The following is an 8,919-nucleotide window of genomic DNA, read 5'->3' on the forward strand; positions in this document are numbered from 1 at the left end:
TTGCAGAGCATGCAGTTCTGATTCTGCTGTTCTTCCTTAAGTTGCTCCATAGTCTCTTGCAACTTGGTGATAGATGCTTCTAGGCTGGCCCAGTAGCCAATTTCAGGAAATTCAGGGAGGAACTCCTGCGCCCTCCTTTTGATAGAGTTGTCTTGCACTTGTCCTTCCATTGACTTCTTGGTGATTGGGTGTTCAATGGGTATGAATTCATCTACTCCCATTTTTACCCCAGCCTCTTTACAGAGCAAGGAGATCAAGCTTGGGTAAGCCAGTTTGGGTTCAGTGGAATTCTTATTTGCAATTGTGTAGATCTCACAAGCAATCACATGATGAACCTCCACTTCTTTTCCAAGCATAATGCAATGAATCATCACTGCTCTCTTGATAGTACCTCAGAACGGTTGCTAGTGGGCAGTATGGAACGCCCAATAAAGTCTAGCCAACCTCTTGCAATTGGTTTGAGGTCTCCCCTCTTGAGTTGGTTTGGGACACCCTTAGAATTGGTTATCCACTTAGTTCCAGGGAGGCATATGTCCTCTAGAACTTGATCCAACCCTTTATCTGCTCTCACCATTCTCCTATTAAAGGAGTCAGGATCATCTTGCAGTTGAGGCAACTTGAAGATTTCTCTTATTTTGTCCAGATGGAAGTACATAACTTTCCCTCTGACCATGGTTCTGTAGGTATGGTAAGCGGTTCCAGTCATTCTTGCTTATCTGTCAGCCACAGATTTGAGTAGAATTCCTGAACCATGTTCCTTCCAACCTTTGTCTCAGGATTGGTTAGAACTTCCCATCCTCTGTTTCGAATTTGCTCTTGGATCCCCGGATATTCATCTTCTTTCAGATCAAATTTTACTTCCGGGATCACTGACCTCAGACCCATTATTTTGTGATAATGGTCTTCATGTTCTTTGGTTAAGAACTTCTCTTGATTCCAAAGATTCTTTGGATTATTCTCTTTCTTGCCTCTTAAATTGGTTTGTTTTCCCTTAGGAGCCATGATATTGATGAATCTTGGCTTAGTGATCACGGAAAAGCACACCAAACTTAGAGGTTGCTTGTCCCCAAGCAAAAGAAAGGAAAGAAGAGAGAGAGGAGCAAATTCGAATGGTGTGGGCAATGAGGGGCCGAACGTGTTCATATAAGGGGGGGAGGAAGGAGATTTTGAAAAAAAATAAGAAGAGATTTGAGAAGATATGGAGAGAATTTGAAAAAAGGGTGAGTTTTTGAAGAAGATTTGGGATTAATTTGAGATAGATTTGAAGAATGGTTTGATTTGTGAAGATTTGAGAGTGAATGATGAAAGGTTGAAGTGCATTTATGTAGAAGAGTATGGGTAATAAAAGGAAAGTTTGAAAAAATTTGAGTTGAAAACGAAATTGTGGTCCCCCCACCTTTCTGGCGTTAAACGCCCAGAATGGCACCCATTCTGGCGTTTAACGCCCATTTGATGCCCCTTTTGGGCGTTTAACGCCCAGCCAGGTGCCCTGGCTGGCGTTAAACGCCAGAAAGCCTTTATCACTGGGCGTTTTTCTAAACGCCCAGGATTCTGCACACCTGGCGTTAAACGCCCAGAATGGTGCCCATTCTGGCGTTCAACGCCCAAAATGGCACCATTCCTGGCGTTAAACGCCCAGAATGGTACCCATTCTGGCGTTTAACGCCCAAAATGCCCCTTACTGGCGTTTTTTTCGCCAGTAAGCTCTTTTTCTCTGCTTTTTGAGCTGAATCCTTCTGTAACTCTGTGAATTCCTTCATTTTTGATACTTGCCTCTGTAAAAACAAATCATATAGCCTCCTAATGACTGGGTGCCTCCCAGCAAGCGCTTCTTTACTGTCTTTAGCTGGACCTTTACTGAGACTCACTCAAGTCTCAGTTTTGAGCATTCCTGCTCAAAATTGCTTTCAAGATAATGCTTGATTCTCTGTCCATTAACAATGAACTTTTGTCAGAATCAATATCCTGAAGCTCAACATATCCATATGGTGACACTCCTGTGATCACATACGGATCCCTCCATCGGGATTTGAGTTTTCCTGGAAACAATTTGAGCCTGGAGTTGAAGGGCAGAACTTTTTGTCCTGGCTCAAAGACTCTGGTTGACAACTTCTTGTCATGCCACTTCTTTGCCTTTTCCTTATAAATTTTTGCATTTTCAAAGGCATTGAGTCTGAACTCCTCTAGCTCATTTAACTGGAGCAATCTTTTTTCACCAGCTAACTGAGCATCCATGTTTAGGAATCTGGTTGCCCAGTAGGCTTTATGTTCCAGTTCCACGGGCAGATGACAGGCCTTCCCATACACCAGTTGGTATGGAGAGGTTCCTATAGGAGTCTTGAATGCTGTTCTGTATGCCCACAGAGCATCATCCAAGCTCTTTGCCCAATCCTTTCTTCGGGCTATCACAGTCTGTTCTAGGATTCTTTTTAGCTCTCTGTTAGAGACTTCAGCTTGCCCATTTGTCTGTGGATGATACGGAGTTGCCACTTTATGGCTGATTCCATATCTAACCATAGCAGAGTATAGCTGTCTATTGCAGAAATGAGAGCCCCCATCACTGATTAGTACTCTGGGAACACCAAATCTGCTGAAGATGTGTTTCTGGAGGAATTTTAGCACGGTCTTGGTATCATTAGTGGGTGTAGCAATTGCTTCTACCCACTTAGATACATAGTCCACCGCCACCAGAATGTAAGTGTTTGAGTATGATGGTGGGAATGGCCCCATGAAGTCAATTCCCCATACATCAAACAATTCTATCTCTAATATCCCTTGTTGAGGCATGGCATATCCGTGAGGCAGGTTACCAGCTCTTTGGCAACTGTCACAGTTACGCACAAACTCTCGGGAATCTTTATAGAGAGTAGGCCAGTAGAAGCCACACTGGAGGACTTTAGTGGCTGTTTGCTCACTTCCAAAATGTCCTCCATACTGTGATCCATGGCAATGCCATAGGATCCTTTGTGCTTCTTCTCTGGGTACACATCTGCGGATCACTCCGTCAGCACATCTCTTAAAGAGATATGGTTCATCCCAGAGGTAGTACTTGGCATCTGAAATTAATTTCTTTCTTTGCACATTGCTGTACTCCTTGGGTATGAACCTCACAGCTTTATAATTTGCAATATCTGCAAACCAAGGAGCTTCCTGAATGGCAAAGAGTTGCTCATCTGGGAAAGTCTCGGAGATCTCAGTAGAAGGGAGGGACGCCCCGCTACTGGTTCTATTCGGGACAGATGATCGGCTACTTGGTTCTCTGTCCCTTTTTGTCTCTTATTTCTATATCAAACTCTTGCAGAAGCAACACCCATCTTATTAGCCTGGGTTTTGAATCCTGCTTTGTGAGTAAGTATTTAAGAGCAGCATGGTCAGTGTACACAATCACTTTGGATCCCACTAGATAAGATCTAAACTTGTCAATGGCATAAACCACTGCAAGTAATTCTTTTTCTGTGGTTGTGTAATTCTTCTGTGCATCATTTAGAACACGGCTAGCATAATAAATGACGTGCAGAAGTTTGTTATGCCTCTGTCCCAACACTGCACCAATGGCATGATCACTGGCATCACACATTAACTCAAATGGCAATGTCTAATCTGGTGCAGAGATGACTGGTGCTGTGACCAGCTTAGCTTTCAGGGTCTCAAACGCCTGCTGACACTGTGTGTCAAACACAAATGGTGTGTCAGCAGCTAGCAGGTTACTCAGAGGTTTTGCAATTTTCGAAAAATCCTTTATAAACCTTCTGTAAAATCCTGCATGCCCCAGAAAGCTTCTGATTGCCTTAACATTGGCAGGTGGTGGTAATTTTTCAATTACCTCTACCTTTGCCTTATCCACCTCTATTCCCTTGTTTGAAATTTTGTGCCCAAGGACAATTCCTTCAGTCACCATAAAGTGACATTTCTCCCAGTTTAAAACCAGGTTAGTCTCTTGGCATCTTTTCAGGACAAGTGATAGGTGGTTAAGACAGGAGCTGAATGAGTCTCCATATACTGAGAAGTCATCCATGAAGACTTCCAGAAATTTCTCTACCATATCTGAGAAGATAGAGAGCATGCACCTCTGAAAGGTTGCAGGTGCATTGCACAGATCAAAAGGCATCCTTCTGTAGGCAAACACGCCAGAAGGGCAGGTAAATGCCGTTTTCTCTTGGTCCTGAGGATCTACTGCAATTTGGTTGTAGCCTGAATAGCCATCCAAAAAGCAGTAATAATCATGACCAGCTAGTCTTTCTAGCATTTGGTCTATGAATGGTAAAGGGAAATGATCCTTTCTGGTGGCTGTATTGAGCCTTCTGTAGTCAATACACATACGCCACCCTGTAACTGTTCTTGTAGGAACCAGTTCATTTTTTTCATTATGAACCACTGTCATGCCTCCCTTTTTGGGGACAACTTGGACAGCGCTCACCCAGGGGCTATCAGAAATAGGATAAATAATCCCAGCCTCTAGTAATTTAGTGACCTCTTTCTGCACTACCTCCTTCATGGCTGGATTTAGCCTCCTTTGTGGTTGGACCACTGGTTTGGCATTATCCTCCAACAGGATCTTGTGCATGCATCTAGCTGGGCTAATACCCTTGAGATCACTTATGGACCACCCAAGAGCTGTCTTGTGTGTCCTTAGCACATGAATCAGTGCTTCCTCTTCCTGTGGATTTAAAGCAGAGCTTATAATCACTGGAAAAGTTTCACCCCTCCCAGAAATGCATATTTCAGGGATGGTGGTAGTGGTTTGAGTTCAGGTTTGGGAGGCTTATCCTCCTCCTGAGGAATTTTCGAAAATTCTTTTGTTTCCTGTGGTTCTTCTTGATCAGGTTGGACATCCTTGAAGATGTCTTCAAGCTCTGATTCTAGGCTTTCAGCCATACTGATCTCTTCTACCAGAGAGTCAATAATGTCAGTGCCCATGCAGTCATTTGGTGTGTCTGGATGCTGCATAGCTTTTACAGCATTCAACTTGAACTCATCCTCATTGACTCTCAGGGTTACTTCCCCTCTTTGTACATCAATGAGAGTTCGTCCAGTTGCTAGGAAAGGTCTTCCCAGAATGAGAGTTGTACTCTTGTGCTCCTCCATTTCCAGCACCACAAAGTCAGTTGGAAAGGCAAAGGGCCCAACCTTGACAATCATGTCCTCTATTATGCCTGATGGGTGTTTAATGGAGCCATCAGCAAGTTGGAGGCATATCCTGGTTGGTTTGACTTCTCCAGTCAACCCAAGCTTTCTGATAGTGGATGCAGGTATTAGATTGATGCTTGCTCCAAGATCACATAGGGCTGTCTTGGTGCAAGCGCCTCTAATGTGCATGGTATCATAAAGCTTCCAGGATCTTGAAGCTTTCTGGTAAGCTTTTCAGAATGACTGCACTGCATTCTTCAGTGAGAAACACTTTTTCAGTTTCTCTCCAATCCTTCTTATGACTTAAGATCTCTTTCATGAACTTAGCATAGGAAGGTATTTGTTCAAGTGCCTCTGCAAACGAAATCTTTATTTCAAGAGTCCTTAGATAGTCTGCAAAGCGGGCAAATTGCTTATCCTGTTCCGCTTTGCGGAGTTTCTGAGGATAAGGCATCTTGGCTTGATATTCTTCAACCTTAGATGCTGCAGGTTTATTTCTTACAGAAGTGGTTGAAGAAGCCTTGTTAGAGGGATTACTGTCAGCACTCTCAGGTGTCTGATCTCCCCTTGGCGTCTAAACGCCAGGATTGGGTGGAAAATGGGCGTTTAACGCCAACTTTTCCCCCTTTTCTGGCGTTTGAACGCCAGAACTGGGCAAGGAATGGGCGTTTAACGCCAGCTTTCCTTCCCTTTCTGGCGTTTGAACGCCAATAACATTCCTCTCTGGGCTCTTACTGTCCTCAGAGGGATTTTGAACATTGGTTTGGTTATCCTCTGTCAATTGTTCCTTGTTTGGCTTTTTGCTCTTTTGAGCAGTGGTATTCAGTGTTCTCCCACTCCTCAGTTGAACTGCTTGACATTCTTCTGTTATCTGTTTAGATATTTGCTGTTTTGCTTGATTCAACTGCAGTTCTATGTTCTTGTTAGCAACCTTAGTATCATGGAGCATTTCTCTAAATTCTGCTAACTGTTCTGTCATCAGGAGCAATTGTTGATTAAGCTCATTCATCTGTTCTTGAGGATTAGGATCAGTGACTAATGCCATGACTTCCTCTTTTGGAACGAACTCATTGCTAGAATATAAGTATTGGTTTCTAGCAACAGTGTCTATAAGCTCTTGAGCTTCTTCAATTGTCTTCCTCATGTGTATAGATCCACCAGCTGAGTGGTCTAAAGACATCTGAGCTTTTTCTGTGAGCCCATAGTAGAAGATGTCTAACTGTACCCACTCTGAAAACATTTCAGAGGGGCATTTTCTAAGCATACCTCTATACCTCTCCCAGGCATTATAAAGGGATTCATTATCCTCTTGTTTAAAGCCTTGGATGTCCAGCCTTAGCTGTGTCATCCTCTTTGGAGGGTAAAAATGATTCAGAAATTTGTCTGACAACTGTTTCCATGTCTTTATGCTTGCTGTAGGTTGGTTATTCAACCACCTTTAGCTTGATCTTTTACAGCAAATGGAAACAGTAATAGTCTGTAGACATCCTGATCTACCTCTTTATCATGTACTGTGTCAGCAATTTGTAGAACTGTGCCAAAAACTCAGTAGGTTCTTCCTGTGGAAGACCGGAATACTGGCAGTTTTGCTGCACTATGATAATGAGTTGAGGATTTAGCTCAAAGCTGCTGCTTTGATGGGAGGTGTACAGATGCTACTCCCATATGCAGCTGTAATGGGGTTAGCATATGACCCCAGAGTCCTTTTGGACTGATCAATCCCTCTTAGGTCATAATGGACAAAAGGGAAATGATAATGATTGCAAATAGATAAATTTTGTTTTTTTTTTTTGAATTAAACAAAAAAAAATTAAAATAAAATAAAAGGAAATTAAAAAAAATTCGAAAATCAAAAAGAAAACAAAATCAAAGCAAATTGAGAACTGAATCAATAGTTAATTAAAAAGATTTTAAAAAAGCAATTAGAAAGATATGATTGAAAAGTTTTATGAAAAAGATTTGATTTTTGAACAGAGGAAGAGAAAAACCACAAAAAGACACCAAACTTAAAATTTTTAGAAAATCAAACACTAATTTTTGAAATTTTAAAGGAAAAACACAAAGAGGACACCAAACTTAGAATTTTATGAATCAAAAAGGGACTAAGAACATGCAAAATCGAAAATTTTAAAAGAAAAACAAAAAGCATGCAATTGACACCAAACTTAGAATATGAAACTAGACTCAACTAAAAGACTCTAAACTAATAAAAATAAAACAGTCCTAATCTAAGCAACAAGATAAACCGTCAGTTGTCCAAACTCGAACAATCCCCGGCAACGGCGCCAAAAACTTGGTGCACGAAATTGCAATCACACTTTGCAATCCCGCACAACTAACCAGCAAGTGCACTGGGTCGTCCAAGTAATACCTTGCGTGAGCAAGGGTCGATCCCACGGAGATTGTCGGCTTGAAGCAAGCTATGGTTATCTTGTAAATCTTAGTCAGGATATCAGAAATTATCAGGATTGATTGTGAAAAGCAAAAAGAACATGAAATAGGTACTTGTTTTGCAGTAATGGAGAATAGGTGAGGCTTTGGAGATGCTCCATCTTCTGAATCTCTGCTTTCCTACTGTCTCTTCATCAAACACGCAAGGCTCCTTCCATGGCAAGCTGTATGTAGGGTTTCACCGTTGTCAGTGGCTACCTCCCATCCTCTCAGTGAAAACGTTCCTATGCTCTGTCACAGCATGGCTAATCATCTGTCGGTTCTCGGTCAGGCCGGAATAGAATCCATTGATTCTTTTGCGTCTGTCACTAACGCCCCGCCTGCTAGGAGTTTGAAGCACGTCACAGTCATTCAGTCATTGAATCCTACTCAGAATACCACAGACAAGGTTTAGACCTTCCGGATTCTCTTGAATGCCGCCATCAGTTCTAGCTTATACCACGAAGATTCTGGTTAAGGAATCCAAGAGATATCTACTCAATCTAAAGTAGAACAGGGGTGGTTGTCAGGCATGTTCATAAGTGAGAATGATGAGTGTCACGGATCATCACATTCATCCGGGTTAAGAGCAAGTGATATCTTAGAATGGAAGCAAGCATGATTGAATAAGAAACAGTAATAATTGCATTAATCCATCAAGACACAGCAGAGCTCCTCACCCCCAACCATGGGGTTTAGAGACTCATGCCGTGGAAGGTATACAATGAAATGTGTAAAAATGTCATGAGGTTCAGATACAATGTCAAAAGATCCTATTAATAGTAGACTAGTAACCTAGGGTGTACAGAAATGAGTAAATGACGTAAAAATCTACTTCTGGGTCCACTTAGTGTGTGCTTGGGCTGAGCAGTGAAGCATTTTCGTGTAGAGACCTTTTCTGGAGTTAAACGCCAGCTTTCATGCCAGTTTGGGCGTTTAACTCCAAGTTTTATGCCAGTTCCAGCGTTAAACGCTGGAATTTCTGAGGCTGATTTGCCACGCCGGTTTGGGCCATCAAATCTTGGGCAAAGTATGGACTATCATATATTGCTGGAAAGCCCAGGATGTCTACTTTCCAACGCCGTTAAGAACGCGCCAATTGGGCTTTTGTAGCTCCAGAAAATCCACTTCGAGTGCAGGGAGGTCAGAATCCAACAGCATCTGCAGTCCTTTTCAGTCTCTGAATCAGATTTTTGCTCAGAACCTTCAATTTTAGTCAGAAAATACCTGAAGTCACAGAAAAACACACAAACTCATAGTAAAGTCCAGAAAAGTGAATTTTAACTAAAAACTACTAAAAATATACTAAAAACTAACTAAAAGATACTAAAAACATACTAAAAACAATGCCAAAAAGGGTAC

The sequence above is a fragment of the Arachis stenosperma genome, chromosome 10, assembly GCF_014773155.1.
Source record: "Arachis stenosperma cultivar V10309 chromosome 10, arast.V10309.gnm1.PFL2, whole genome shotgun sequence".
NCBI lineage: Eukaryota > Viridiplantae > Streptophyta > Magnoliopsida > Fabales > Fabaceae > Arachis > Arachis stenosperma.